Source organism: Elephas maximus, chromosome 14, assembly GCF_024166365.1.
Source record: "Elephas maximus indicus isolate mEleMax1 chromosome 14, mEleMax1 primary haplotype, whole genome shotgun sequence".
In the NCBI taxonomy this organism is placed as follows: Eukaryota; Metazoa; Chordata; class Mammalia; order Proboscidea; family Elephantidae; genus Elephas; species Elephas maximus.
The window spans coordinates 1,552,983-1,558,982 of NC_064832.1; positions in this window are offsets into that span (position 1 = coordinate 1,552,983).

Sequence of the window (6,000 nt, forward strand, 5' to 3'; positions counted from 1 at the left end):
ATTTTATATTCTACATTCTAAATTCTATATTCTCCTATGTTCTATATTCTTTTATATTCTCTTTCTATATTTTTACATATTCTAGGTTCTATATATCATACTCTGTATTCTATATTGTATATTCAAAGTTCTATGTTCTATATTCTTTATTTTTATATATACTATATTTTTCTGTGTAGTATATTCTATGTTCCATATTCTACATTCTGTATTCTTTTAAATTCTGTATTCTTTTATATTTTACATTCTACATTCCATAATTCTCTGTATTCTACAATCTGTATTCTATAGTCTTTATTCTATATTTTATATTCTGTAGTCTACATTCTATATTCTAAATTCTATATTCTGTTCTTCAGTAATCTATATTCTTTCTTGTATAGTAGTCTACTGTGTACATTCTTCTATAATGTATATTCTGTATTCTATATCCTAATTCTTCTATATTCTCTATTCCATATTCTGTATTCTTCAATATTCTGTATTCTACATTCTACTATATTCTTTTTCTTGTATTTTCCATACCCTCGTATATTCTATATTCTTCTATATTCTGTATTCTATGTTCTCCTATATTCTATATTTCACATTGTACATTCTATATTCCATTATTTTCTATATTGTATGATTTATAATCTTCTATATTCTATACTTTCCTGTATTCTTCATTGTATACTTTGCATTGTATAATCTGTATTCTACATTGTACATTTTATATTCTTCTCCATTCTATATTCTAAATTTATACTCTATTTTCTTTTATATTCTGTATTCTTTATGCTATATTCTTCTATAATGTATATTTTATATTCTTCTTTATTCCAAATCCTCTATACACTATATTGTTCTGTTTACAAAGTTCTTTTATATTCTGTATTCTATCTTCAGTGTTCTATGTTCCATATTCTATATTTTAAATTCTCTATATTCTACGATCTATGTTCTTCTATATTCTATATTTTTGTATATTCTATATTCCATACTCTGTATTCTATATTTAATGTTCTATATTCTGTTTTGCCACATACACTATTCTTCTATATTCTATATTTCATATTCTACATCCCACATTGTATATTTTAAATTCTTCCATATTCTATGCTCTGTGTTCTATATTATACATTCTAAATTCTATATTCTTCCATATACTTCTAGTCTATATTTTTCTATATATTTTTTGTATTCTCTATTCCATATTCTATATTCTTCCTTCTATATTTTATATTCTACTATGTTCTGTATTCTATATTCTTCTGTATTGTATATTCTGTATTTTAAATTCTATATTCTATATTCCATTATCTTCTATATTCTATATTCTTCTATAGTCTGTGTTCTTTAGCCTTTATTTTATATTCTGTATTCTACATTCTATATTTTTCTATACTCTATATTTTCTATATTACATATTCCATACTCTGTGTTCTATATTCAATGTTCTTTTTCTATATTTTTCTATACAATTTTCTGTATTCTATATTCTTCATTCTTTACTCTATATTCTTCCATAGTCTGTATCATATATTTTTCTATATTGTAAATTCTGTATTTTACATTCTACATTCCATAATCTTCTATACTGTATAATGTATATTCTCTATATTATGTATTTTTTTCTGTATTTTATATTCTATATTCTACATTCCGTATTCTAAATTCCATATTTTTCTATATTCCATTGTCTATATTCTATATTCAATGTTGTTTTCTATATTCTATATTTTTTATAATTTTCTGTATTCTATATTCCATATTGCATATTCTGTAAACTATATTCTACATTCTGTATTTTCTTATATTCCATCTTCTATATTCTATATTTAATTCTATATTCGAGAATATTCTATATTCTTCTGTATTCTATGTTCTTTATTCTACTTTGTACGTACTCTATTCTACATTCTATATTTAAGTCTATTCTATATTCTATATTCCATACTCTGTATTCTATATTCCATATTCGATGTTCTATATTCTATATTTTTATATCCTATATTCTTCTGTATTCTACATTCTATATTCCATATGCTATATTCTACATTCTGCATTTTATATTCTTCTATGTTCTGTATTCTATACTCTTCTACATTCTATATTCTTCTGTTGTAATCTATATTCTTATACCTGCTATATTCCATATTGTACATTCTAAATTCTATATTCAATATTATAGTCTACATTCTATATTCTAAATTTTTCAATATGCTTTATTCTTCTCTATTCCCTATCCCATATTCTATGTTCTCCATTCTCCATTCCATTTTCTTCTATATTCTATATTCTACATTTTATATTCTAATTTTTTTCTGAATTCTATATTTTTATGTATATTCTACCTTCTAATCTCTATTCTTCTGTAATCTATTCTCTTGTATTCTCTATTCTACATTCTATATTCTTCTATATTTTGTCATCTATATTTTTCTACTTTATTCTCTATTCTTCAATACTGTATATCCTATACCCTATATTCCGTTTGTCAATATTCTATTTTCTTCTACATTCTATCTTCTATATTCTGTAGTCTGTCATCTATATTCTTTATTCTTCTATATTCTGCATTCTATATCCTATATCTTCCAAATTTATGCTCTATGTTTTCCTATATTCTGTATTCTGTATTTTTCAATATTCTACATTCTTCTATAATTATATTCTACATTCTCCTATTTTCCATATTCCTTATTCTTTTATACTCTATATTTTTCTATATTCTTTTTTCTTTTATGTTCTGTATTGTATCTTCTATGTTCTTCTATATACTATATTCCTCTATATTCTATAGTCCATATTCTATATTCTACGTTCTAAATCCTTCTATATTCTATATTTTATACTCTACATTCTAAATTCTTTTACATTCTATTTCTATATTCTTCCATAATCTAGGTTCTATATTCCATTCTCTGTATTTTATATTGTATATTTAAAGTTCTATGTTCTATATTGTTTATCTTTCTATATACTGTTTTTCTGTATGGTATATCCTATGTTCCATATTCTATATCCTATATCCTATATTCTACATTCTGTATTCTTCTATAGTATGCATTCTATATTCTTCTATATTTTACATTCCACATTTCATAATTTTCTATATTCTATAATCCGTAACCAATACTCTTCATTTTATATTTTATATTCTGTATTCTACATTCTATTTTCTATATTCCAAATTCTGTATTCTATGTTCTTCTATAATCTATATTCTGTATCGTATAGTCCTGTAGGGTAGCCCGCATACACGAACAGGCCCGAATAGCGGAGCCCCGCAGGTAAGGCGAAGCCCGAAAGGAGAGTCCCGCAGGCAACAATAGTCTCGAAAGGAGAGCCCCGCAGGCATGAACAGGCCCGAACAGAGAGTCCCGCAGGGAAGAATAGGCCCGAACGGAAAGTTCTGCAGGCAAGTATAGGCCCAAATGGAGAGTCCCGCAGGCAAGAATAGGCCCTAACGGAGAGTCCCGCAGGCAAGAATATCCCCTAATAGAGAAGCCCCACAGGCAAGAACAGGCCCAAATAGCGGAGCCCCGCACGCAGAAAAAGGCCTGAATAACGGAGCTCCACAGGCACCAAGAGGCCCGAATAGAGGAGCCCTGCAGACAAGAGGAAGCCTGAAAGAAGAGTCCCGCAGGCAAGAATAGTCCCGAACTGGGACTCACGCAGGCAAGAATAGGCCCGAATTGGAGCCCGGCAGGCAAGAAAAGGCCCTTACACAGTCCCGCGGGCAAGAATAGGCCTGAAGAGAGGAGCCCCACAGGCAAGAATAGGCCCGAACAGAGTTCCACAGGCAAGAATAGGCCCGAACAGGGAAGCCTGGAGTCGAGAACAGGCCCGAATGGAGAGTCCCGCAGCCGAGAAAAGGCCCGAACAGAGATTCCCACAGGCCAGAATAGAGGAGCCCTGTAGGCAAGAATAGGCCTGAACAGGGTCCCGAAGGCAAAAACAGACCTGAACGGAGAGTCCCGCAGGAAAGAACAGGCCCAAACGGAGAGTACTACAGGCAAGAATAGGCCAGAACGGAGATTTCTGTAGCCAAGAATAAGCCCCAACAGAATCCGGAAGGCAAGAACATGCCCTAATAGAGGAGTCCCGCACTTACCAACACGCCGAATAGCGGAACCCGCCACACAGGATCACGCACAAACACCGGAGCCCCGCAGGCACGTACACGCCCGAAAAACGGAAGCCCGCAGGCTCAAACAGGCCCGAATAACGGAGGCCCGCAGGCTCAAACAGGCCTGAATAACAGAGCTCCGTAGGCACGAACAGGCCCGAATAGAAGAGCCCCGCAGGCAAGAGAAGGAAGGAAAGGATGCTCCCGCAGGCAAGATTAGGCCCGAAGAGAGAGTTCTGCAGGTAAGAATAGGCCCGAACGGAGATTCCCACAGACCAGTTAGAGGAGCCCTGTAGGCAAGAATAGGCCTGAACAGGGTCCCGCAGGCAAAAATAGACCTGAACGGAGAGTGCCGCAGGAAAGAATAGGCCAGAACGGAGATTTCTGTAGCCAAGAATAGGCCCGAACAGAGTCGGGAAGGCAAGAACAGGCCCGAATAGCGGACCCGCCACACAAGAACACACACGAATATCGGAGCTCCGCAGGCACAGCAGGCCCGAATAGAAGAGCCCCACAGGCAAGAGGAGGAGAAAGGATGCTCCCGCAGGCAAGATTAGGCCCGAATGGAGGTTCCGCAGGCAAGAATACACCCGAAGGGAGAGTCTCGCAGGCAAAAACACGCCCTAACGGAGAGTCCTGCAGGCAAGAATAGGCCTGAACGAATGATCCCACAGGCAAGAATAGGACCGAAGAGAGTGTCCCATAGGCATGAATGGGCCCTAACAGAAGGTCCTGCAGGCGAGAATAGGCCGGAAGGGAGAGTCCCGCAGGCCAGGATAGGCCCGAACAGAGATACCCGAATGCAAGAATAGGCCCAAATAGAGGAGCCCCGCAAGCAAGAATAGGCCCTAAGGGAGAGTCCCGCAGGGGAGAACAGGCCTGAACGGAGAATCCCACAGGCAAGAGGCCAGAATAGAGGAGCCCTGTAGGCAAGAATAGGCCTGAACAGGGTCCCGCAGGCAAGAATATAGAATGTTGAATACAGTATAAAGAATATGGAATATAGAATACACAAAAATATAGTATATGTAAATATATAGAAAATAGAAGATTGAATATAAAAAATATAGAATATAGAAAAATTTCAAATGTTTAATATAGAATGTAGAATATAGAAGAATTTAAAATGTAGACTACAATATGGAATATAGAATACAGAAGAATATAGTATAGAGAAATATAGAATATAGAACATCGAATAGAGAATAGAGAGTATGGTATATAGGATATAGGAAAATATAGAATATAGAAGAACATAGAATTTAGAATGTGGAATATAGAATATAGAAGAATTTAGAATATAGAATATGGAATATAGAAGGAAGTAGTACATAGAAGAAAACTGAACATAGAACACAGAACACAGAAGATAGAATACAGAATGTAAAAGAATATAGAAAATAGTAGAATATAGAATATACAAGAATATGGAATACAGAAGAATATAAACAAGAATATAGATTATAGAATATACATTACGGAAGAATATAGAATACAGAATATAGAAGAATATTGAATATAAATTTAGAATATAGAAGAATATAGAATATAGAAGGCTATAGAAAATACAAGAAAAAGAATATAGTAGAATGTAGAATACACAATATGGAAGAATAGAGAATATAGAAGAATTAGAATATAGAATACAGAAGAATATAAAAAAATTATAGAATATACATTATAGAAGAATATATGCAGTAGAAGACTATACAATACAGAATATAGATTATACAAGAACATGTAATACAGAATTTAGAATATAGAAAGTAGAATACAGAAAATAGAATATAAAATATAGAATAAAGACTATAGAATACAGATTATAAAATATAGAAAATTATGGAATGTAGAATGTAAAATATAGAATACACTATATTCTTCTATTT